The sequence below is a fragment of the Panulirus ornatus genome, chromosome 57, assembly GCF_036320965.1.
Source record: "Panulirus ornatus isolate Po-2019 chromosome 57, ASM3632096v1, whole genome shotgun sequence".
Taxonomy (NCBI): Eukaryota; Metazoa; Arthropoda; class Malacostraca; order Decapoda; family Palinuridae; genus Panulirus; species Panulirus ornatus.
Window position 1 is genome coordinate 5,090,159 of NC_092280.1, and position 27,835 is coordinate 5,117,993.

General features: G+C 38.7%; 2 protein-coding genes across 10 annotated transcripts in view; both read left to right on the top strand.

The window, feature by feature from the left end:
• LOC139766118 (sedoheptulokinase-like) overlaps window positions 1-27,835 on the top strand; it is a 65,016-nt gene that overhangs the window by 35,983 nt on the left and 1,198 nt on the right. For 3 of the 9 annotated variants that reach the window (XR_011716801.1, XR_011716796.1, XR_011716803.1), the window contains one exon: window positions 215-10,100. The exons of 2 other annotated variants lie outside the window; for them this stretch is intronic. The gene's annotated coding sequence lies outside the window, so the exon portion shown is untranslated. Of the gene's footprint in view, window positions 1-214; window positions 10,101-27,835 lie in introns of those variants that run through there. 4 more of the 9 variants (XR_011716797.1, XR_011716802.1, XR_011716799.1 and 1 more) reach the window with 4 other exon arrangements.
• The window catches only part of Prosbeta6 (proteasome beta6 subunit), a 71,803-nt gene continuing 54,463 nt past the window's right edge, over window positions 10,496-27,835 (top strand). The window contains exon 1 of the mRNA XM_071694335.1: window positions 10,496-11,229. The gene's annotated coding sequence lies outside the window, so the exon portion shown is untranslated. The remainder of the gene's footprint in view (window positions 11,230-27,835) is intronic.

Sequence of the window (27,835 nt, forward strand, 5' to 3'; positions counted from 1 at the left end):
CTTATTGTTCCTTTTTGATTGGGTAGTAGCTCATTACTTGGCACATTTACCCAGCATAGCCCACTTGAAGACAGACTTAGCTGTAGTTAAAGCATAGAATGTAGAATTTATGGGCTTCGAAATTGTATTTGTAGTATGTTGAGGTAAAATGTGTACTTTCTTTAAAACAACTCATTTGTAAGTTAGTGACAAAAAATATGCTTTCTGTTTTCAGGCTTTTTCGATCTTACAACCATCATGGGTCCAGTGCTGTGCATTCACACTTTTTTTATTTCCATTATTCCTGTGTAGGATTTTGATTGGCTTTAGATGTGGCATGTATGTTAATCCCATTGAACAGTCATATAAGAATCTGCAAGAGAAGAGTGCAGATTTCTGTTTATGAATGATGTCTCTAGGTAGAAAATTTGCCAGTTCTGCATTATTTCCAGGTGTAACAGAAAGTTCACTTATCTTATTATAATTGTTAGTGCATAAACATTTATTCAAAAGTAATTGATACAGAAAGGCATAATAGCTTTAAGGCTCTTTGTTTAGAGGAATTAAAAATGAGTTACAACATCCATTTCATGTACAGAATTTAAAGAACATAACATCACGCTCATCAGGAGCTTTCCTTTGGATGAAAATAGTGTCCATCATCGTGTACATTGATTTCTGTTTGACATATCAAAAAGCAGATCTTGTATATAGAGATGCATGTTAGTTGAGGCCAGATTTTTTTCGCCATACAGAATATCAGTACATCCAGGAATTCAAGATTTACTGCATTTTGTTTATACATATGAGAACTGGAAATGTATGGAAATACTCTTTCTACAGCCATGATGAATATGATAGGGACAAAGCATGTACACACTGAAAGAATCTGACAAGCACTAAATAGCTGATCTCCCAACTCGTCTTTAAACTTTATCTCACTAGACGAACATCCATCAGAAACTACTCTTTCAAGACACACACAAAGCACATTCTCCCATTCACACCCTGAACATCATCCATCACTAAGCACTATTTTATCATATACCAAACCCTTCATCCTTACAGTGCAACTACCATAAAGAAGACATTGAGCACTTAGTATTCAGTTGTCCTACGCTCTCAGCACATAGACACACTCACATCATAGCATTTTATAACCTGTGGTACCAACTTGTGGACCTGGCCTGCTTCTTAATTGCCGTTGGAGCATCATAAAGATAGAAGGTACTCCATGGACAGGATTGAAGTAAGTTTAGAAAATTATGATTTAGTTAATCATGATAATATTTTGGAGACGATGTTTCTTCAATATTTGTGAATAGCCTCCATGTAGATTGTACTTTGGAAAGTAAGAATCCTGTAGCAAAATGGGTTAATGAATAATTGTATATATATATACCTAATTGCTGTTTCCCTCATCAGCAAGGTAGCACCAGGAAACAGACAAAGAAAGACCCATCCACTCATATGCACACACATATATACATACACATACATATACATATCAACATATTAACATATACATACATATACATACACAGCCATATACATATATACACATGTACATAATCATACTCGTTTGCCTTCATCCATTCTTGACACCATAGGAAAAAGCATGGCCACATTTGTTCACACTCATTCTCTAGCTGTCATGTGTAATGCACTGAAACCACAGCTTCCAGTCTACATTCATGCTCAGCAGACTTTTCCATAGTTTACCCCAGACATTTCACATGCCCTGGTTGAGTCCATTGACAGCACATTGACCCCAGTATACCACGTCATTCCAATTCACTCTATTCCTTGTGTGTGTGTGTGCGCAGTACCTTCAGAGCGTGTACGTATGTGTTACTGGACTCCGTCAAGAGAGAAGAGTCACCTTTGATGAGGCTGTATTTTTAGAAGTACATTCTCTTTAAAGAACTCTCCAAATGCGTCTATTTCTCTGCTACTGTAGGGAGTACAGCCTTGGGCTGCAGGGGTCTCTGGAAGGAAGTCCTTGGATAATCATAAGTAAATGATATGGAAAATGTACATGAATAAGAGGGAGCATAACTTTTAAGGCTCATGAAATATGTGACAACTGTTTAGATGAAATTATACGTGAGCCACCTTGTTGTAGAGTACAAGCTGTATCATCCCAGAAATATAATTGTCAATGAAATGTGTGCCACATTTTGTGAATAGCAAAGTTAACTGTTCAGTATAGTAGTCATGAGAAAAATTTTATCCTTAGTACTCAGTGTAGAGTAAAGCTGTTACATATTATGTAATAGAATCTTAAAGTTTTATTATAAAGCATGAATTAAGCGTAATAAAGCGTAAATGGGGAGGTGATAACAAGTAGTGGTGATGTGAGAAGGAGATGGAATGAGTATTTTGAAGGTTTGTTGAATGTGTCTGATGACAGAGTGGCAGATATAGGGTGTTTGGGTCGAGGTGGTGTGCAAAGTGAGAGGGTTAGGGAAAATGATTTGGTAAACAGAGAAGAGGTAGTAAAAGCTTTGCGGAAGATGAAAGCCGGCAAAGCAGCAGGTTTGGATGGTATTGCAGTGGAATTTATTAAAAAAGGGGGTGACTGTATTGTTGACTGGTTGGTAAGGTTATTTAATGTATGTATGACTCATGGTGAGGTGCCTGAGGATTGGCGGAATGCGTGCATAGTGCCATTGTACAAAGGCAAAGGGGATAAGAGTGAGTGCTCAAATTACAGAGGTATAAGTTTGTTGAGTATTCCTGGTAAATTATATGGGAGGGTATTGATTGAGAGGGTGAAGGCATGTACAGAGCATCAGATTGGGGAAGAGCAGTGTGGTTTCAGAAGTGGTAGAGGATGTGTGGATCAGGTGTTTGCTTTGAAGAATGTATGTGAGAAATACTTAGAAAAGCAAATGGATTTGGATGTAGCATTTATGGATCTGGAGAAGGCATATGATAGAGTTGATAGAGATGCTCTGTGGAAGGTATTAAGAATATATGGTGTGGGAGGCAAGTTGTTAGAAGCAGTGAAAAGTTTTTATCGAGGATGTAAGGCATGTGTACGTGTAGGAAGAGAGGAAAGTGATTGGTTCTCAGTGAATGTAGGTTTGCGGCAGGGGTGTGTGATGTCTCCATGGTTGTTTAATTTGTTTATGGATGGGGTTGTTAGGGAGGTAAATGCAAGAGTTTTGGAAAGAGGGGCAAGTATGAAGTCTGTTGGGGATGAGAGAGCTTGGGAAGTGAGTCAGTTGTTGTTCGCTGATGATACAGCGCTGGTGGCGGATTCATGTGAGAAACTGCAGAAGCTGGTGACGGAGTTTGGTAAAGTGTGTGGAAGAAGAAAGTTAAGAGTAAATGTGAATAAGAGCAAGGTTATTAGGTACAGTAGGGTTGAGGGTCAAGTCAATTGGGAGGTGAGTTTGAATGGTGAAAAACTGGAGGAAGTGAAGTGTTTTAGATATCTGGGAGTGGATCTGTCAGCGGATGGAACCATGGAAGCAGAAGTGGATCATAGGGTGGGGGAGGGGGCGAAAATTTTGGGAGCCTTGAAAAATGTGTGGAAGTCGAGAACATTATCCCGGAAAGCAAAAATGGGTATGTTTGAAGGAATAGTAGTTCCAACAATGTTGTATGGTTGCGAGGCGTGGGCTATGGATAGAGTTGTGCGCAGGAGGATGGATGTGCTGGAAATGAGATGTTTGAGGACAATGTGTGGTGTGAGGTGGTTTGATCGAGTAAGTAACGTAAGGGTAAGAGAGATGTGTGGAAATAAAAAGAGCGTGGTTGAGAGAGCAGAAGAGGGTGTTTTGAAATGGTTTGGGCACATGGAGAGAATGAGTGAGGAAAGATTGACCAAGAGGATATATGTGTCGGAGGTGGAGGGAACGAGGAGAAGAGGGAGACCAAATTGGAGGTGGAAAGATGGAGTGAAAAGGATTTTGTGTGATCGGGGCCTGAACATGCAGGAGGGTGAAAGGAGGGCAAGGAATAGAGTGAATTGGAGCGATGTGGTATACAGGGGTTGACGTGCTGTCAGTGGATTGAATCAAGGCATGTGAAGCGTCCGGGGTAAACCATGGAAAGCTGTGTAGGTATGTATATTTGCGTGTGTGGACGTGTGTATGTACATGTGTATGGGGGGGGTTGGGCCATTTCTTTCGTCTGTTTCCTTGCGCTACCTCGCAAACGCGGGAGACAGCGACAAAGTATAAAAAAAAAAAAAAAAATGAATTATAGATCCAGAAAACAGAATTTTGTTTGATAAAAGCATACAAGGTTCATACAACTGTGATGGCTCTTAAAAGCGTTGCTCCTAAGGAGATTGCCTGAAGTAAACATATAGGGAAAACTGTGTTTAGGAGAACTTAGTACTAAAATTGTAAAGATGAAAATGCAGATTTGTAATGTTTTAGTAAGGCAGTAAGCAAGGTTCAAACTACTTAACTGATGAGAGACAAAGACTTCTGTACCTTAGATTATTACAGTGTTAAAGGTAGCTGGGTTGCCTGGGATTTTATTCATATTTGGTAGTCAAAGGAAATACCACAAGAACTCTGAACTTGTGAAAATGGCCTTGAATTTTACAGTTACCAACTGACTTCTTATTTTTCAAATATTTAGTACAGCTTTGGACTCTAATTGATGCTATACCTCAGAACAGATCGCAAGGTTCCATTCATTTTGTGTGATACTTTGATCTGTTTTGAAATTTTACCAGAATACCATATAGTATAGTATACCATTTGCATGACTCAGCAGGTTTCCAGTTGGATAGTCCTGGTGTAAATGCTGACAATAGAATTTCTGTGACATCGGGAATTACTTTGATATAATCGAAGTGCAGTGTTTCTTAGTAGTTTTGTATAGTTTGTACGCAGATAAGTGAAAGGGGTTTTCAGTTTGGTTTTCTCTTGCTGTTCTTTAGTGTAAAGTGGATGAGGAGATTGTTCCTTTTATGTTTTAGGACCAAATGAGAAAAAAAGAAGGCTGTTGAGGGGATATGACATAGATTTGTGAAATAAGTCAGCAGGGTAAAGAGATGGTGGTTTGAAGGTTGAGTATTATAAAAGAAGCTTGAAGGGGCACAGAAAATGAGGGAGAAACTTTTTACTCAAATAGGGACATAGGTGCGCTTTCATTTTAGATGAAGATAAAGGGGCTGTTGTTGTGATATCCAGCACCCTAGCCAGTGTGGTGTAAGAAAATAATACTAGGATTAGTTTATAGCCCCTCAGCACAGACACCAGAAATTAGCAATGAAAATTATTCAGTCATAGTAGGAGATTTTGATATACCATTATCTAAGTGAGGAGAATCCCTTTCCAGTTGATAAACCTACTGAAGTCAAGAGTATGTTAGATTTAGTTTTAGCTACAAATGAGGACCTTGTTAACAGTGTTGAAATAGGAGAAGACTTTGGAATGAATGATTAGTAGTAAATTACTTTTAACTTTCAACATTGCCTTTAATTAGGTCAACATGAGAGTTGTGAAAAAATTCCAAATTTTAGACTTGCAAATTATTAAGATTTTCACATTGCTCTTGAGAAACAAGCTGGGATGATGATATTAGTGACTTCGAAATGGATGTAGCTTGCAAATGCTTCAGTAAAATGTTCAAAACAGTGAAAAGAACATTTGTGCCATCACATAGTAAACAGTCTTTTATCAGTGCAAAGCCAGAATGGTGGAATGATGCCATAAACATTGTTGTCTAAGAAAGGATCTCATAAAAAACTTCAAGAGACCAGTAACCAACATGATAAAGCAAACCATGTAAGCCTACAGAGAGAAACAGAGACTTATATGTCAAAGTAAAAATCAGCATGTTGTGAATATTGCTGAAAAAAGTTAAGAGACCCAATGGAGTTTTATTTATATAGTAGAAGCAAGAGAGTCATTACTCAGTCAGTTGGTCCATCAGTAACTGAAATTCAAGATTTGGTTCACAGCAATGAAGATGACAAAGATTTTAATTTACTCTTTTGCAGTTGAGGATACAGCCCAAGTTCTAAATCCAGTTCCATTGCCAAGAGAGGAAAACATTTTGTAACATGGACATAGGAGTTGAACATATACCATCAAGTTTTATGTGAAAACAGTGTAAAGTGGGGGGAAAAAAGAGGTAGTTGTGCCCTTGACTGCTCTCTTAGGTTAAGTCACTTGCTATAGGGAATGTTCCAAAGGAATTGAAGCTCGTTAATTTAAAAACCATTTTCAAAAATAGATAATGTATTACTCACGCAAAATATTGTCCAATCAGCTCAACATTAGTAGTCGGTACCACAAGGATCAGTCTTAGGACTAATTTTCTTTCTCATGTATCTCATGTATATTAATGATGCATTGGAAGACATTGAACTTCACAGACAATAATAAGTTGGAAAATATAGCAGAAATTGAATGTTTGCAGCTTCAAATGGACATAGAAAATTGATAAGGTTTTACATGTCTGTAGTAAAAATGAAAAGGCACACTAAGGCATGAATTCTGTTGAACTGAGGAAAAACACTTGAGTGTAATGATCTCTAGTTACCTAAAACCAAGTAAACAGTGCACAGAAACAGCTAAAAAGGTGAACAAAATTCTTGGATTTCTAGGTAGGGCTGTTGCATTAAGTCGAGGAAATTATCCTTACTCATAGCAAGTCTCTCATGCATCCCTGTCGTGAGTATTGCATTCAGTTTTGGTTACCTTTCTTGAGAAAAGATGTAGACAGAATGGATAAAGTACAGAGATAAGTTAGCAAGATGATTCCCAGGTTGAGAAATAAATCCTATGAGAGCCAACTGAATGAAGTCTATTTGATTTAGAAAAGAGAAGGTTGAGGGATGATCTGAGACAGGCATTCATAATTATCAAAGCCTTCAATAATTTCGATTGAACAACCTACATAGCTTCGTCTGATTTCATTCATAGTGATTGTTACAAACTTATCGGTAAATGTTTTACTTTGTATTAGGTGACGTGCTTTTACTTCAACAGGATTGTTAACATATGGAATGATTTATCAGTTCAAGTGGTTGAAAATGGTACAATAGATATATTTATTAACAAACTTGATTAGTATTTCTCTTCATATCCACAACTGACATCATTTGTGCCTCTTTAACTACATGAAAAGTTTATAGTATTTTTCTGTTTTAGATGTTTCAAGTTCTACTCTTACTTCACTGATCTGTGAGGTCAAATTTTTTCGCCTCTTGTATAGCATGTACTCTATTTTACCTTTCGTTGAAAAATTGATGAATTCTAGGCTAAAGATATTTCATTGTCATTTTCAACTTTTTATAGATCAAGAAGTAGCTCAATTATGGTAGGTTAAGATGTGTTTTAAATTCTGGAATGGTTGATGTAGTTGCTAGAATTCATTGGAAGGGTCTTTGTGATTTTCATTACCTGTAATCTGGTTCATTTATCATATAATTGACTTTGTGTCATAAGGATGTTCACTATCATTCATGAAGTACTTTGATTCTAGTAACCACAAAGTTATTGCATGGTTTGAGGTATTTCTGCAGACTAAAAGCAATAAATGTATAGATGATTGCTTTCTGAAAATTCTAATATGAAGCAATAATATATTCACTTAAGTAGATAATAAGTGATGTCATTAATACCCTACTTCAGATGTTTAGATAGTTTAGTGTGGCGTTTTACATGATCGAGATTTTTTAAAGTACAGTCATTGTCTAGTTTTCAGTATGTGGGTTATTAAGTAGGCTTTGTTCTATGGAAAAATAATTTTTGACATTTATGATAAATTTGTCTTATAAATAAGGTACCTACTAGTATCTAGTTAGTCATGTAATCTCTTGAAAACACCTTGTTTTAGTGGTTATCATGTAGAGAAATAGAAGCATAGTCCAGCTAATACTGTTTTGTGATTGTTGTCCAGCAGTAGTTTTTCTTTTATCATCATAAAGAACATTAGTAAATGATAATACACTATGGTTATCTCCTCCTTGTAACTTTTCAATAAATGCATATTGATTTATGAGGTCCCTTGTTATCAACTCTCGTAATACACATAACCTTATTTGCAGTACTTAGTGAATGTTATAGACTTTTTTTAAGAGTGCTTTTAAGACCATGAGTGTTATCTTGTGTATCTTGACTAATATATGGTGAAGCTTGTTTCCACTTTGCACATTGCTTTAACGTTATCGGATTGTAACTTTTATTTCTTTTTGCTGTGACTTGGAAATAGGCAAGGCATTGAAGATGAGGAAAATTGTGGAACTGATAAGACAGACATAGAATAGATATTTAGAAATGAATAGAGTGTTTGAAAACTTCAGTTAAATACCCATATGGGACTACTTTTGTGTTACTTTTAATGTTACTTTGAATTTTCGTTAATTATCTGCTTTTGTTTACTTATTATTGTTGCAGTAAACAAATGTGCATTCAAAGGAAAAATCTCTTGATTAGTTATAATCAAAAAGTTAATAAATTAACTTTTACTTTTTTTTTGTAAATTTTAAATGAATTAAGGAAATAAATTGCATAAAAAAATCATCCGTAGAGCACTTCAAAAAATTATATTTTAAATGCACTTATGTTTACAGGTACACCAACGATTTTCCAACACTTTGCCAGATTAACCATTTTGCCGGAACAACCATGGTCACGTAATAATAATTCATCAACATGCCTCTAATCCACTAATTATACATCTCCCATGTTTCTAAAGTATACCAAGGACTGCTAGAAATTTGAATCAAACAAATACTAAATGTGAATTAGATTTTTTTTTTTTTTTTTTTTATACTTTGTCGGTCTCCCGCGTTTGCGAGGTAGCGCAAGGAAACAGACGAAAGAAATGGCCCAACCCCCCCCCCCCATACACATGTATATACATACGTCCACACACGCAAATATACATACATCATGAAATACATCATACACCTGCTCAGGACTGAGGTGCTCGTCAGCTATGAGTTTCGCAAATTCATCCACATACTCGGCAGCTCCTTTGTGGTTTGCAGACTGCTTTTCTCCTTATACTCTATTCATGGAAATTCCATGACACTTCTTGAATCTTTGAATCATCCTTCACTATAGTCACGCTTATGTTGTAATTTAAGTTTTTTATGAAACAAATTAGCCTGGTCTATTATCATGCTACCTGACAAGTCCACTCCATCACCCCGACACTGTTGAAACCATTCCATCATCACTTGATTGTGCTCAGTACTCTTACCATCTTTCATGGTTTTTCTAATCATCATTTGCTTCTTGAAATCACTGTCTGCATAGAATTTCAATATTTTCTCCCTTTGCTTCTTTATATCATAAACAGTTGTTTAACCAATACTATAGGTGTCACGTTGCTTACACACTGAAATGCCACGGTCCATTTTTTCAACAGTTCTACTTTATCTTGAATCGATATGGACTGGTGTTTATGTTTGACACCACAGCTGACACTCTCATAGGTCTTAGAAGCCATATCTAGGGTTGAATTTAAGCAAAATAAGATAAGAATCTCACAGAATTGCAGTATCACCACCAACAAGTGCAGTGTAAAGAATGTAAATAAGCGCGTCCTACACACAACGCAGTCTGTGGCCACCCAGTAAACTAGTCTGGTGGCTGCGGTAATTTCATGTTCCCTCATGTAATTTTGTCCAGACTAAAGGAGGTGCCGAACCATCAGTTGCCAGAAATTCAGTGGTGTACCTGTACTTAACTTCAAGTGAACAAAGCATGATGATAGTAAAATTGAAAGATTTTACTATTATATCCAAATAAAGGTGAATCTCATCCCATGATGAAAGTTGTTTGTTTTATTTTTCTTTGTTTTACATTGTTTTATTTTTCTTTATTTTACATTAACTCCACATTCTCCCTCATTTGTCTAAACCCAGCTCAGTTTCAGGAAACTTAACATAGAATTGTTAGCAAAGGAAATGCTAATGTAATAAGAGTGTTCTATGGAGTTCAGCAAGTTATGCGATATGATTTTGTTGATATATCTGCAGACCTGAAACACTTTCACTTTGATGCTTCTCTTTGCATATGTAGAATGTTCTCAGAAATTCCATGTCTCTTCAAACCAGACCTCAATATTCACCGTAAAGATTTTTTATGTAGTTCCTAACCTTTAAGTTTTTGTCTAAGTAAAGATTGTGATGTCATTTGATGGTCTGCATAACCCCTCTTTTGAGACCTTATACCTGATCTGAGAGACATAATTGTCAGAGGATTGCTGTTAAAAACTAGCCTCCGTCACAGTAACTTAGAAGTCTCATTAAAACTTCAATATCGTTCTGAATACACACTTCTCTCTTTAACGAGCTGTGGGACAATGGATATTTCAGATTTCTCTGTATAAGCATTGGGAAAATTTTCCTTTCCTTGAAATTGAGATTGTTGGACTTTAACTTTTTTTTTATAAGATGTCTTGCAGTTTATAAAATTATAGGTGCTGCATAGTGTTAGGTTAGGACTCAGGGTAAGATTAATGATGTATTTTGAATTAATGTAAAACTGGTCAATATAAGAGAGGGATATGAATAGGTAATTGCTTTTTACATAGATATTAAGTCATATTATCTTCCCATGTATAAGACAAGTAACAGTTATAAAGTTTTTTGGCTGTACCATATCACACATCCACCCTACATGTAATGAAATGAGATTTTTGAATGGGAAGGTAAATTATGTGATGATAAAAGCCATTCAGAGCTATTTACTAATTTGATTTAATTTAACAGCATTTCCCATATTTAAAGGATGGTGGTTCAATGATTCATTGAGATTTTCATTACTTGATTTTTTACCTGTCAGTAGTCCCTCAAGACATAGGAAAATATATTTTATGTTGGGCCAGTTTTCTAATTCCAAAGAGAAGAGATTTTCTTGTGTTATTAAATGTAATATGCTTGCATTATGTTAGTCATCCTTAGGTCCAAGGAAAATGTATCCCTGTAAGACATGGCTTCATCAGACTCCATTAGAAATGTTTGAAAGAATTTTGGTCATTGATATTTGAGCAATAAAATCTGAATATACTTTCACTTGGAAAGGCAGAATGGTTTTGAAAAATTATTGTAAGATGAATAAGTTGTATTTTACAAAACATGTTTGTAGCTAGATTTAGTTTATATACTTGATCTCTGGGGATAACATGTCTGTAACTAGCTGTAGTTTATATATTTGATCTCTGTGGATAACATGTCTGTAACTAGCTGTGGTTTATATATTTTCATCTCTAGGGATTACTTTCAAGAAGCTGAGGGAACTTTGATAATTACCAAGGCTGGTGAGTTTGCTCATGTTGGTTGTTTGCAAGAATGCTCATAAACCTCAAGATACAAGTGATATAAGTTATGCAGGGTTCAGGTTTTCCCATTATCATTGCTTTTTATTTTGAAGATATATATGCTTCATGAATTGATTTTACAAGTGATATTGAATTCTCATAGCTTTTTATTTTGAAGATATATATGCTTCATGAATTGATTTTACAAGTGTTATAGAATTCTCCTAGCTTTTTATTTTGAAGATATATATGCTTCATGAATTGATTTTACAAGTGATATAGAATTCTCCTAGCTTTTTATTTTGAAGATATATATGCTTCATGAATTGATTTTACAAGTGATATTGAATTCTCATAGAGTTAAAGTCATCACTAAGATGAATTACAAGCTAAAGCTACTTAGGATTGATGAAATGATTTTATTATTTTCAGACCCTCGTATTATTTGCTCTGTGCTCGTAGTAACTTTTGACAGAAGCTTTACAGTTATTTAGAGACTCAGTATAGCTCATGGGTTGAAACACACTTCAGAAATGTTGCCAGTTTTTATTGTAGTTTTTGGAGCTTGCATTGTACATTAAGATGATACTTGTCATTAATGTTGTATTAGGTTTAATATTTTTACTTTACATCATATAGATATAGTATTTGGTTTCATGTACCTAATGTAAGTGATACAAACAGTATTAGACAATAAATTGTATAGACTTTAGGAAAGTAGTATTAATCATATCTTCTTATGACTGGTAGTTATTAACAGACTTCCCCTAACTTCCATCTTAGCTTAGATGTACTGTATTTGGGTAACAAGTCATTAGGTGGCTTAAGTGACCCATAAGTATTAAGGATATCACTGATTTTTTTAAGATACATTATGTATCATGGCAGTGGATGAAACCATTAATCTATTGATAAACTTGTTTTGGCTTTTCGGGCTTTATATATTGTTCGTCTTTATTAGTTTGTTCTTTACATTCATAATCATCCCATTGCCTGTTGTGCTTTGCTTAAACTTGTAAGTTCTGTCTTATAAATCTCTTATGCCTTTAACTCCTAAACAGTGGGCATGGTCAAAAAATTTCATGAAAAAAAAGCAGAGAAATTATGGAATACCAGTAGCAATCAAAGGTAACAAAAAATACATGAATATTTATTACTTTGTTTAGGCCTGGTCCAGTTATAAGTGAATGCCTGGAGCGGCTTGTGAATGTTGTGTTTGACAAGTCTTGATTTAACAGGAAGATGGAGATGACATTCTTTGTCTCTTTTCATCTTGTTTTTCGACTACTCAGATATCATACACAGCCACACTGATAGTGGTAAATGATATGAATATAATTAGAAACTACATCTTTCTCATTAAGATAGAGGGTAAGGTCGGTTGGTTTGAGAGGGTAAGGTCGGTTGGTTTAAAAGTGTGGGCAGGATATCAGAGGATATGTTTATACTGACTAAACTCCACACCATACAACTTGATCACACCAATGTTTATTGGTATTGATTGGATATATTTACATCCAAGAGCTTTTAATATAAATCGAGTGAAGAGATTACTATTGCTTAATGAAGTATAGAGGTCAGCATAGATGATTCAATGTACTTTTCAATAGTGGTTAGACCATTTTTCCTGAAGTATGCAGCTGTTTTTAGAAATGTAGAAATATAAATGAGCTTATAGATTAATACCATATAATGTAAAAGTAGATACTTATCCAAAAAACAATTAACCTAATATTTTGCCGTCACATTTCTTGTGTATCTCATTTGTCAGTAGCAGTGATATGCAAAGGTCTTGCTTATCACTTGTCAGCACTGCTTATAAGCTCTGATGCTTATATAGTTCTTATTTCTCTCATGGAATATTAGAAATATGTATAGATCATTGTTCAAATACACAAATGCATACACCAGTAATGTTTATCATGGAAGTAAACACTTTTAAACTGTTATGAACTAGACAAATCTACTACTCAATCTATGTATATCTCAGATGCCTGTTCCCATTTAACTTCCACAAGGGTGGCCATGGCAGTAGAGTCTCCGTAACTAGTGAACTCCAATGTCGCTTATGAGCAATTAGTGCCTCTTCCCTAACAGGCCACTGGCATAGAGAAACTCTTGGCAGTATTTGCAGAGACTCTTACATAATTTCATACTGACTACTACTACCTAATGCTCTTGCCTAATCTTTACACCCTCTACCTGTTTCCACCTAATGCTCCCGCCTAAATATTCCTACCTAAATGTTCCTACCTACTTCTTCTATACTGCTCCTACCATTTTACCAGAAGCAAGGCTAGCTCATAGTGCTTACCACAGAAAAATTAAGTTATGAAAAGCGAGTTGTGTGAGTTAAGTATTGACAGGTGTAATGTCTGACAAAGAGATATTGTATGTTTATGAAAAAATGGCCAGTAGTCCATTCATGGGTGAGGCCAAAAGAAAAGACAGCAACCTGGGTCAGAGGAGTGTGCAACTTGACATCTGCTTAAGTGTTAGCTCATTATGCACCTGTCTCTAACCCTCTCTGACACTCAGGCAGGTAGTACTGATATTGTACATCCCTGGTTGTTAGGTGCCTACCAGCCTACTAAGTTTTCTTAATGTTTCAGTCTTTGGAAAAGTTTTTAGAGCACATGAAGGTAATGGTTGAAAATACTACATTACTGAGTTTGTCACAACTATAGTAGTATGCTGAAAGTCTGGCTTGTGGAGAAATAGTTACAGGTTTCTATTCTCACATTTACCAAGTAGTATTTATCAAAATACTCATTAAATGAATATAACACAACTACTTTCATATACGCTCAAGTATTTTGGAAGGAATTGAGTATTTTTCTTAATGCCTTAAATAGTAAAGTTACTTTCACCACACGACCAGTTGATCTGACTATAACCTCTCATGATTCAGTCTTGTGTATCATGTTTTGAGTCTTGCTAAAATCACTTCTGTTTGTTGGCTGGAATGAATACTTGTCACCCAGCTGCCAAGGTCTTTAATTTCAGTTTTTTAGTTCGATTGCAGGGGCTTATACTTCTCTTTGAAGCTTAGAGGTTGTGTTCCTTTAACCCACAATCATAATCTCCAGTTATAATTAAGGCTTGTGTTTAATTATGTGTCTAAAGCTTTGGGTGTGTGTATCAACTGTGATGATTCTTTACTTTTGTATCTAGGAACTTTTCTGTTTAGTCTCAAAGACAGATGTGTTAGTTCAACACCTTAACACTGTGTCAGTTTCATTTTACAGCCAGCAGTTAGGTTGGTTTGTTGAATTGCCTCAAATTTTATTGGTCCAGTTAAAAGTGGAGATGGTTAAATCCAGTGCAGGGTTAATTAGTATTTTAAACTATGGTACTGCTGTATTCTGGTTGCTTCCACTTTGAACTTAAGTTGTAATATTAAAGGTTTTATGTATTTGTTACTGCAAGGGTTGTAGCTTCTCAAATATATATTACAATTTATTTACATTTGCTATAGGTTCATGTATTAATTACATACAAGGCTTTCACAAATTTAGCCAAATTTCTTCAGTGACTGTACTACCAAGTTCACAATGCCATTTAGCATATAGTAACATTCAAGTTTTGAGATTAACTCATATTATTCACCTCTGTAACCTAGGTACTCATTGCTCATGCATCAATTTAATTTTAGTAAAAACTGCAAATGAAAAACAGAGATATCTCACATACATTTATTTCTGTTTTCTCAACAGGTAAATAAGTTCTATACATAATCTTAATTTTTCTTCAATGTGTTTTCTCACAAGAAAAGAGCAACAGTAAAACTCACAGTGTACATAATACAACAGTGTTGAGTATATTCAGATTCCTCGCACAAACCTTACATAGGAATATTGTAACCTTAATTGGTTTTCTTGTAAAAGTTACACAAAATATCATGCTCTGTAAATCATACTACAAGTACGGTTGCAGTAGGTAATGCCATGTTATATAAGCGAGGGATACAATATGTTTACCAAGGATAATGATTACCAAAACATAAGGAAATGAAAATATGGAAGAGCATCAAATCCTTGTACATCAAAGTTCATATATATATTTATTTATTTATATTTATTTTGCTTTGTCACTGTCTCCCACGTTTGCGAGGCAGCGCAAGGAAACAGACGAAAGAAATGGCCCAACCCACCCCCATACACATGTATGTACACACACGTCCACACACGCAAACATACATACCTATACATCTCAATGTACACATATATATACACACACAGACACACACATATATACCCATGCACACAATTCACACTGTCTGCCTTTATTCATTCCCATCACCACCTCGCCGCACATGGAATACCATCCCCCTCCCCCCTCATGTGTGCGAGGTAGCGCTAGGAAAAGACAACAAAGGCCTCATTCGTTCACACTCAGTCTCTAGCTGTCATGCAATAATGCCAGAAACCACAGCTCCCTTTCCACATCCAGGCCCCACACAACTTTCCATGGTTTACCCAAGACGCTTCACATGCCCTGATTCAATCCACTGACAGCACGTCAACCCCGGTATACCACATCGATCCAATTCACTCTATTCCTTGCTTGCCTTTCACCCTCCTGCATGTTCAGGCCCCGATCACTCAAAATCTTTTTCACTCCATCTTTCCACCTCCAATTTGGTCTCCCACTTCTCTCGTTCCCTCCACCTCCGACACATATATCCTCTTGGTCAATCTTTCCTCTCTCATTCTCTCCATGTGCCCAAACCATTTCAAAACACCCTCTTCTGCTCTCTCAACCACGCTCTTTTTATTTCCACACATCTCTCTTACCCTTACATTACTTACTCGATCAAACCACCTCACACCACACATTGTCCTCAAACATCTCATTTCCAGCACCTCCACCCTCCTGCACACAACTCTATCCATAGCCCACGCCTCGCAACCATACAACATTGTTGTAACCACTATTCCTTCAAACATACCCATTTTTGCTTTCCGAGATAATGTTCTCGACTTCCACACATTTTTCAGGGCTCCCAAAATTTTCGCCCCCTCCCCCACCCTATGATCCACTTCCGCTTCCATGGTTCCATCCGCTGACAGATCCACTCCCAGATATCTAAAACACTTCACTTCCTCCAGTTTTTCTCCATTCAAACTCACCTCCCAATTGACTTGACCCTCAACCCTACTGTACCTAATAACCTTGCTCTTATTCACATTTACTCTTAACTTTCTTCTTCCACACACTTTACCAAACTCCGTCACCAGCTTCTGCAGTTTCTCACATGAATCCGCCACCAGCGCTGTATCATCAGCGAACAACAACTGATTGTGTGTATATATATGTATATGTTGAGATGTAAAGGTATGTATACTTGCGTGTGTGGATGTGTATTAATATATGTGTGTATGTGGGTGGGTTGGGCCATTCTTCAGTCTGTTTCCTTGCGCTACCTCACTAACGCGGAAGACAGCTGATTCATGTAAGAAACTACAGAAGCTGGTGACTGAGTTTGGTAAAGTGTGTGAAAGAAGAAAGTTAAGAGTAAATGTGAATAAGAGCAAGGTTATTAGGTACAGTAGGGTTGAGGGTCAAGTCAATTGGGAGGTAAGTTTGAATGGAGAAAAACTGGAGGAAGTAAAGTGTTTTAGATATCTGGGAGTGGATCTGGCAGTGGATGGAACCATGGAAGCGGAAGTGAATCATAGGGTGGGGGAGGGGGCGAAAATCCTGGGAGCCTTGAAGAATGTGTGGAAGTCGAGAGCATTATCTCGGAAAGCAAAAATGGGTATGTTTGAAGGAATAGTGGTTCCAACAATGTTGTATGGTTGCGAGGCGTGGGCTATGGATAGAGTTGTGCGCAGGAGGATGGAGGTGCTGGAAATGAGATGTTTGAGGACAATGTGTGGTGTGAGGTGATTTGATCGAGTAAGTAACGTAAGGGTAAGAGAGATGTGTGGAAATAAAAAGAGCGTGGTTGAGAGAGCAGAAGAGGGTGTTTTGAAATGGTTTGGGCACATGGAGAGAATGAGTGAGGAAAGATTGACCAAGAGGATATATGTGTCTGAGGTGGAGGGAACGAGGAGAAGAGGGAGACCAAATTGGAGGTGGAAAGATGGAGTGAAAAGGATTTTGTGTGATCGGGGCCTGAACATGCAGGAGGGTGAAAGGAGGGCAAGGAATAGAGTGAATTGGAGCGATGTGGTATACAGGGGTTGACGTGCTGTCAGTGGATTGAATCAAGGCATGTGAAGCATCTGGGGTAAACCATGGAAAGCTGTGTAGGTATGTATATTTGCGTGTGTGGACGTGTGTATGTACATGTGTATGGGGGGGTTGGGCCATTTCTTTCGTCTGTTTCCTTGCGCTACCTCGCAACCGCGGGAGACAGCGACGAGGTATAAAAAAAAAAAAAAAAAACACAATCATATACATATATATACTTTTTTTTTTTTTTTTTATACTATTTGCCATTTCCCGCGTTAGCGAGGTAGCGTTAAGAACAGAGAACTGGGCCTTAGAGGGAATATCCTCACCTGACCCCCTTCTCTGTTCCTTCTTATAGAAAATTAAAAAAAAAAAAAAAAAAAAAACAAGAAAGGGGAGGATTTCCAGCCACCCGCTCCCTCCCCTTTTAGTCGCCTTCTACGACACGCAGGGAATACGTGGGAAGTATTCTTTCTCCCCTATCCCTATTATATACACATGTACATAATTCATACTGCCTGCCTTTATTCATTCCCATCGCCACCTCGCCACACATGAAATAACAACCCCCTCCCCCCTCATGTGTGCGAGGTAGCGCAAGGAAAAGACAACAAAGGTCCCATTCGTTCACATTCAGTCTCTAGCTGTCATGTAATAATGCACTGAAACCACAGCTCCCTTTCCACATCCAGGCCCCACAGAACTATCCAGATGCTTCACATGCCCTGGTTCAATCCAGGGCATATATATATATATATATATATATATATATATATATATATATATATATATATATAGGGTGTTTTGGTCGAGGTGGTGTGCAAAGTGCGAGGGTTAGGGAAAATGAGTTGGTAAACAGAGAAGAGGTAGTAAAAGCTTTGTGGAAGATGAAAGCCGGCAAGGCAGCAGGTTTGGATGGTATTGCAGTGGAATTTATTGAAAAAGGGGGTGACTGTATTGTTGACTGGTTGGTAAGGTTATTTAATGTATGTATGACTCATGGTGAGGTGCCTGAGGATTGGCGGAATGCGTGCATAGTGCCATTGTACAAAGGCAAAGGGGATAAGAGTGAGTGCTCAAATTACAGAGGTATAAGTTTGTTGAGTATTCCTGGTAAATTATATGGGAGGGTATTGATTGAGAGGGTGAAGGCATGTACAGAGCATCAGATTGGGGAAGAGCAGTGTGGTTTCAGAAGTGGTAGAGGATGTGTGGATCAGGTGTTTACTTTGAAGAATGTAAGTGAGAAATACTTAGAAAAGCAAATGGATTTGTATGTAGCATTTATGGATCTGGAGAAGGCATATGATAGAGTTGATAGAGATGCTCTGTGGAAGGTATTAAGAATATATGGTGTACACGGGTAGCAAGTTGTTAGAAGCAGTGAAAAGTTTTTATTGAGGATGTAAGGCATGTGTACGTGTAGGAAGAGAGGAAAGTGATTGGTTCTCAGTGAATGTAGGTTTGCGGCAGGGGTGTGTGATGTCTCCATGGTTGTTTAATTTGTTTATGGATGGGGTTGTTAGGGAGGTGAATGCAAGAGTTTTGGAAAGAGGGGCAAGTATGAAGTCTGTTGTGGATAAGAGAGCTTGGGAAGTGAGTTAGTTGTTGTTCGCTGATGATACAGCGCTGGTGGCTGATTCATGTGAGAAACTGCAGAAGCTGGTGACTGAGTTTGGTAAAGTGTGTGAAAGAAGAAAGTTAAGAGAAATGTGAATAAGAGGAAGGTTATTAGGTACAGTAGAGTTGAGGGTCAAGTCAATTGGGAGGTAAGTTTGAATGGAGAAAAACTGGAGGAAGTAAAGTGTTTTAGATATCTGGCAGCGGATGGAACCAAGGAAGCGGAAGTGAATCATAGGATGGGGGAGGGGGCGAAAATCCTGGGAGCCTTGAAGAATGTGTGGAAGTCGAGAACATTATCTCGGAAAGCAAAAATGGGTATGTTTGAAGGAATAGTGGTTCCAACAATGTTGTATGGTTGCGAGGCGTGGGCTATGGATAGAGTTGTGCGCAGGAGGGTGGAGGTGCTGGAAATGAGATGTTTGAGAACAATGTGTGGTGTGAGGTGGTTTGATCGAGTAAGTAATGTAAGGGTAAGAGAGATGTGTGGAAATAAAAAGAGCGTGGTTGAGAGAGCAGAAGAGGGTGTTTTGAAATGGTTTGGGCACATGGAGAGAATGAGTGAGGAAAGATTGACCAAGAGGATATATGTGTCGGAGGTGGAGGGAACGAGGAGAAGTGGGAGACCAAATTGGAGGTGGAAAGATGGAGTGAAAAAAATTTTGAGTGATCGGGGCCTGAACATGCAGGAGGGTGAAAGCCAGGCAAGGAATAGAGTGAATTGGATCGATGTGATATACCGGGGTTGACGTGCTGTCAGTGGATTGAATCAGGGCATGTGAAGCATCTTGGGTAAACCATGGAAAGCTGTGTGGGGCCTGGATGTGGAAAGGGAGCTGTGGTTTCGGGCATTATTGCATGACAGCTAGAGACTGAGTGTGAACAAATGAGGCCTTTGTTGTCTTTTCCTAGCGCTACCCCGCACACATGAGGGGGGAGGGGGATGGTATTCCATGTGTGGCGAGGTGGGAAGGAATAAAGGCAGACAGTGTGAATTGTGTGCATGGGTATATATGTATGTGTCTGTGTGTGTATATATATGTGTACATTGAGATGTATAGGTATGTATATTTGCGTGTGTGGACGTGTGTGTATATACATGTGTATAGGGGTGGGTTCGGCCATTTCTTTCGTCTGTTTCCTTGCGCTACCTCACAAACGCGGGAGACAGCGACAAAGCAAAATAAAATAAATAAATAAAATATATATATATATATATATGAAGTTACACCTTAAGTGAAAAGTCATCTTACGCAAAGCTCTCACTGGGAGTACAGTCTTGTCAAAGAACTTCTTACCCAAAAGGAGTGTATGATTTTCCTGCTAAGAGACATAGCAAAGCCCTGAAGCTGCAGGAGCTCCTAGATTGGTCTTGGGTATTTTTGGTCGTAATAAATGAATATATATAGTTTTTCTTATTTGTTTGCTGTTTCTTGCTTTGGTGAGTTTATGTCATATGTAAAGCACCAGAACCACAAACCTCTTTCTAAACCAGGCCCCACAGACCTTTCAATGGTTTTCTAAACTACTTCATATTCCCTAGTTCACAACACATCCACACTACACACACACACACCTTATACCTTCTTGTATGTTCAAAACCTTTTCCACATTGCCCTTCCATCTCCAGTTCAGTCTCCTCCTCGTTCGTGTTTCCTCCAATTCTGACCTATAATACCCTCTTTGTCAGTCTCCCCTCACTTATTCTCTCCTTATGTTTTTACAATTTCAGCTCTCTCAACCATACTCTTATTACCACACCTCTCATCTCCTATCATAACTCTATCAACCCTCTTCACACCACATATTGACCTCAAACATTTAATTTCCAACTCCTTCCCCCTCTTTTGTACATCAGCATCTAAAACCCACTCCTTGTATCCATACAACACCTTCAGGACTATTATACCATCAAACATGCCTATCTTTGACTTCCCAGATAGTGATCACTCTCTCCACACATTTCTCATTGTGCCCAGGACATTTACCTTCTCACCCACCCTATAAATCATCCCAGCTCCCATGGTTCAATGGGAGAGAAAAGTGGTGAGAGTGAGTGAGCTTGGAAAGGAGACTTGTGAAGAAACACCAGTAGAGATTGAGTGGAGAATGGCAAAAGGTGAGAGGAGTGAGAAATGGTATATTTACAGAAACAGTGATGCCATGTGCACGAGATGCATGTGCCATGCAAAAGGTGGAAGATGGGCAGATTAGAAAGGGTAATGAGTGATGGGATGAAGAAGTAAAGTTGCAAGTGAAAAAGAAAAGAGAGGTTTTGGGGCTGTACTTACATAGGAGTGCAAATGACTGGGAAATATATAAGAGAAAACAGCAAGAGGTCACGAGGAAGATGCAGTGGTTGAAAAAGAGGGCAAATGAGAGTTGGACGGAAGCAAGTGTCAGTAAAATTTAGGGAGAATAAAAAGACAATTGGAAGAAGGTAATAAATAATGTGTGAAAGACAAGAGAATAAATGGGAACATTGATGAAGGGAGCAAAAGGGGAAGTGATAACTAGTGATGAAGTGAGGAGGAGACGGAGTGAGTATTTTGAAGGACTATGTTTTCTGATAGAGTGGCATAGTAAGTATTAACTGGGAGGCAGCCAATAACCAGGGAGGTATATTGTCAGTAGTACCCACCTGGGTATCAGGAGGGTTAGTGACAGCACTCCTCTGATCCAGTTAGCTGCCATTTCTTTCTGCCTCACCCAAACATGGACTTCTGACAGTCTTTCCACAAACATGCAATCTCTCCTTGTACCATATAACACTTGACAACACTTAACTCACACAGCTCATTCTTCATAACTCTATATTTTCTTCCGGTTAGCACTATGCACTAACCCTGCCCTTAGGCACAGTGGTTGGAGCAGTAGATAGTAGTAGTAGGTACGAACTTTTAGACAGGAATATTAGGTAGGAGCCTCTCTAAACTCTGCACTAGCATTGCCCTCTGCCAGTGGCCTGATAAGGGTGTGGCAGTAAAGGCTAAGAAGCAGTGTGCACCGGAGTTTACTAAGTATGGAGACTATTGTCGTGGCCACCCCCTTTAGGGAGTTCCAGCTGAGAACAGGTGTCAGAGATAAAGATAGATAGAATGGCAGACAGGGTGTTTTGGTTGTGATGGTACATGAAGTGAGAGAGTCCTGAAGAATGGTTTGGTAGAGGGATGCTAGGGGGTGACTGTGTTGTTGATTGGTTGGAAAGGATAATCAGTGTATGTATGGATCCTGTTGAGGTGCCTGAGGATTGGCATTATGGATGTATAGTACCATTGTATAAAGGTAAGTGTTCAAACTACAGGAGTACATGTTTGTTGAGTATACCTGGTAAGTTGTATGAGAGGGTGAAGGCATATACAGAGCATTAGAATGGGGAGGAACAGTTTGGTTTCAGAAGTGCTAAAGGACATGAAAAATACTTAGAAAAACGTGGATTTGTATGTAGCACTTATGGATCTGGAGATGGCATATGATAGGGTAGACAGAGACACTTTGTGGAAGGTCTTAAGATTATATGGTAAGAGAGGAAAGCTGCTAGAAGCAATAAGAAGTTGTTATCAAGGGTGTAAGGCTTTTGTATAAATAGGAAGAGAGGAGAGTAAAGGTTCCAAATGAAGGTTGGTCTGCAGCAGGATTGTTTTTCAGTTTGTTTATGGATAGGATGGTGAGGGAGGTAAATACGAAAGGCTTGGAGAAAGGGGTGAATATGCAGTCTGTTGATGATGGGAGGGGCTGGGAAGTGAGTCAGTTGTTGTATGCTGATGATACAGCACTGTTAGCTGATTTGAGTGGAAAACTAAAGAAGCTGGTGACTGAGTTTGAAGTGTGTGTAAAAGGAGAGCTGAGAGTAAATGTGAATAAAAGCAATGTTATTAGGATCAGCAGGGTTGAGAGAAACGTTAGTTGGGGTATGAGTTTGAATGGAGAAAAATTGATAGAAGTAAAGTGTTTTAGATATCTGGAGTGGACATGACAGCAAATGGAACCATAGAAGCAGAATTGAGTCATAAGGTGAGAGACGGGTTCAGGAAGTGCTGAATATTGTATGGAAAGAGAGAACATTATCTGGGAGGGCAAAAATGGGTAAGTGGCCTGGTTGTGGGTAGGGAACTGTGGTTTCGATGCACTATATGTGAGAGTTAGAGAATAGATGTGAGCAAATCCAGCCTTTTTCTATCTGTTCTTTTGCACTTCCTTGCTAACAAGGGAAACAGTGATCAAGTACAAAAAAGTATATAGTAGTCCCAACTAGTAATATTATATAGATGTGAGGCATGGGCTATAGATAATACAGTGAGGAGGAGGGTGGATGTGTTGAAATTAAATGTCTGGGGACAGTATCTGGTGTGAGGTGGTTTGATCAAGTAAGTAATGAAAGAGTAAGATAGATATGTGGAAATAAAAATACTAGTTGAGAGATAGCAGAAGAGGTTTTGTTGAAATGGGTAGTGCATATGGAGAGAATGATTGAGGAAAGGTTGACATAGAGGATTTATGTGTCAGAGGTGGAAGGAACAAGAAGCAGGAGACCAAATTGGAGGTAGATGGATGGAGTGAAAAAGATTTCAAGCAATCGGGACCTGAACAGGAGGGTGAAGGACATGCACGCAATAGAGTGAATTGGAACAATGTGGTTGGGTTGACTTGCTGTCAATGGACTGAACCATGGAAAGGGAGCTGTGGTTTTGGTGCATTATACACGACAGCTAGAGAATCAGTGTGAGCAGATATGGCCTTTCTTTGTCTGTCTCCAGACACTACCTTGTTATCACAGGGGGTGGCGATGCTGTTTCCTGCAGGGCAGGGTGGTGCTGGGAATGGATAAAGACAAGCAAGTATGAATATGTACAAGTGTATATGTATATATAGGTTTATGTGCATTTATGTACAGTATATGAGTGGATGGGTCTTTCCTCATCTGTTTCCTGGAAACAGATGGTGGACATGTATTAAAAAAAGTTATTGTATGGGAGGGTAGTAATTGAGAGGGTAAAGGCATGCACAGTTCATCAGGACGGGGAGGAAAAGTGTGGTTTCATAAGTGGTAGAGAGTGTGTAGATCAGGTATTTGCACTGAAGAATGTGTGAGAAACAAAAGGATTTGTATGTAGCATTCATGGATTTGAGAAAGCATATGATAGTTGATTGAGATGCCCCTAAGGAAGGTCTTACATGGTGAGGGAGAAAAGCGTTTAGAATCTGTGGGGAGTCTTTATCAAGTGTGAAAGGCATGTGCATGGGTGGAAAGAGAGGAGAGTGAGTGATTCTGATTCCAAGAGAAAAGTGGTCTACGGACAGGAGTGTGTGATGTCACCATGGCTGTTTGTCTATGGATGGGGTGGTAAGGGAGGTAAATGCAAAAGCATTGAAGAGAGGGGCAAGTATTCAGTCTGTAGGGGATGAGGGGGTCTTAGGAAGTGAGTCAGTTGCTGTTCACTTATGATACAATACTGGTGGCAGATTTGAGTGAGAAACTGCAAAAGTTTGTGAATGAGTCTGATAGATTGTGAAGAAGGAACTTAGGAGTAAATGGAATAAAAGTAAGGTTGAGGGACAGGTTAGTTGGGGTGTGAATTTGAAAGGAGAAAAACTGGAGGACATAAAGTGTTTCAGATACCACTTAGTGGACATGGTGGCTAATGGAACTATGGAAGCAGAAGTTAGGTGAGTGAAGGGGCAAGGTTTCTAGGATCACTAAAGAAAGTGTGGAAAGAGAGGTCATTATCTGGGAGGGCTAAAACGGTATGTCTGAAGGTATAGTAGAGTCACAATGATATATGGCTATAAGGCATGGGGATGTGCAGACAAGGGTAGATGTGTTGGAAATGAAATGTTTTAGGACAGTATGTGGTGTAGGGGTTTGATCACATAAGTAATAAAATGGTACGAGAGAGTTGTGGTAATAAAATGAGTGTGGTTGAGAGAGCTGAAGAAGGTGTGCTGCAATGGTTTGGACATATGGAGGGAATGAGTGAGGAGAGGTTAACATAGTAAGTATATGTGTCATGTGGAGGAAACAAGAAGGGATAGACCAAACTGGAGGTGCAAGGATGGAGTGTAAAAGATTTTGAGTGATCAGGGCCTGAAAGTGCAGGAGAGTGAAAGGTATCCATGGGATACAGTGAACTGGACTGATGTAGTATGCAGGGGTCAGTGGACTGGAGCAAGGTATGTGAAGCATTTGGGGTAAACCATAGAAAGTTTTGTGGGGCCACCTTGTGGATAGGGAGCTGTGGTTTTGGTGCATTACACATGACAACTAAAGAATGTATGTGAAAAGACACAGCCTTACTTTCTTTGTTCCATGCACTACCTTCCCAGTGTGGGAAACTGCAATCAGGTATGAACATTTACACATAAACAGATATATACACATGTACATATTCATGCTTGCCTTCACCCATTCCTGGCACTACCCTGCCTCACAGTTAACAGCATCGCTACCCAATGCTTCAATGAGGTAGCACCAGGAAAACAGACAAAAGAAAAGGTCACATTCATTCACACTCAGTCTCTAGCTGTCATATGCAATGCACCGAAACCACAGCTCCCTATCCGCACCCAGTCCTCACAGACCTTTCCATGGTTTACCCAAGACATTTCATGTGCCGTCCATTGACGGCACATCAATCCCCGTTATACCACACCATTCCAATTCACTCTATTCATTGCACGCCTCTCACCCTCCTGTATGTTTAGGCCCCAATCGCTCATAATCTTTTTCATTCCATCCTTCCACCTCCACTTTGGTCTCCCACTAATAGTTCCCTCCACCTCTGACACATATACCCTCTTTGTCAATCTTTCCTCACTCATTCTCTCCATATGTCCAAACCATTTCGACACACTCTCTTCTGCTCTCTCAACCACACTCTTGTTATTTCCACACATCTCTCTTACGCTTTCATTACCTATTCAGTCAAACCACCTCACACCACATACTGTAATTAATCATTTCATTTCCAACGCATCCACCCTCCTCCATACAACCCTATCTATAGCCCATGCCTTGCAACCATATAACACTGTCGGAACTACAATTCCTTCAAACATACCCATTTTTATTCTCCAAGATAACTTTCTCTCCTTCCACATTCTTCGTCTCTTCCAGAACCTTCGCCCCCTCCCCCATCCTGTGACTCACTTTCACTTCCATGGTTCCATCTGCTGCTAAGTCCACTCCCAGATATCTAGAACACTTCACTTCCTCCAATTTTTCTCCATTCAAACTTACATCCCAATTAAATTGTCCCTCAACCCCACTGAACTTTATAAATTTGCTTTTATTCACATTCACTTTCAACTTTCTCCTTTCACACATTTTCCCAAACTCAGTCACCAACCTCTGCAGTTTTTCACCCAAATCAGCCACTAGAACTGTATTTTCAGTAAATAACAACTGACTCACTTCCCAGGCCCTCTCATCCACTACAGATTGCATACTCGCCCCTCTCTCCAAATATAATAATGAATGTGGCCCTTTTTCTTTTCCTGGTGCTACCTCACTGAAGCAGGTGGTAGCAATGCTGTTTCCTGTGGGACAAGGCTGTGCCACGAATGGATGAAGGCAAGCAATGAATATGTACATGTGTATATATGTATGTATATGTGCATATGTTAACATGTATGTGCGTGTATGGACATTTATGTATTATCATTATTATACTTTATGGCTGTCTCCTGCATTAGCGAGGTAGCACAAGGAAACAGACGAAAGAATGGCCCAATCCACCCACATACACATGTATATACATACAAGTTCACACACACACATATATATACCGACACATTTCAACGTATACATAAATATACATACAGACATATACATATATACACATGTACATATTCATACTTGCTGCCTTCATTCACTGGGATCCAATCACTATCCTCTCTTCCTACTCGTACACATGCCTTACATCCTCGATAAAAACTTTTCACTGCTTCTAGCAACCTGCCTCCCACACCATATACTCTTAATACCTTCCACAGAGCATCTCTATCAACTCTATCATATGCCTTCTCCAGATCCATAAATGCTACATACAAATCTATTTGTTTTTCTAAGTATTTCTTACGTACATTCTTCAAAGCAAACACCTGATCCACACATCCTCTACCACTTCTGAAACCACACTGCTCTTCCCCAATCTGATGCTCTGCACATGCCTTCACCCATATAATTTCCCAGGAATACTCAGCAAACTCAAACCTTATGTATATATATTTTTTTTCACACTTTGACATCTCCTGCATTAGTAAGGTAGCATTAAGAACAGATGACTGAGCCTTTGAGGGAAATCCTCACTTGGCCCCCTTCTTTGTTCCTTCTTTTGGAAAATTAAAAACGAGAAGGGAGGATTCCCTCCCCCCTCCCCTTTTAGTTGCCTTCTACGACACAGGGAATATGTGGGAAGTATTCTTTCTCCCCTATCCCCAAGGGTATTCTTATTATTATTATTATACTTTGTCACTGTCTCCCACGTCAGTGAGGTAGCGCAAGGAAACAGACGAAAGAATGGCCCAACCCATCCACATACACATGTATATACATACACGTCTACACACAGCACATATACATACCTATACATCTCAACATATACATATATCTATACGCACACAGACATATACATATGTACACATGTACATAATTATACTGTCTGCCGTCACCACCCCGCCAAACATGAAATGATAACCCCCCTCCCCCGCATGTGTGCAAGGTAGCGCTAGGAAAAGACACCAAAGGCTACATTCGTTCACACTCAGTCTCTAGCTGTCATGTATAATACGTCGAAACCACAGCTCC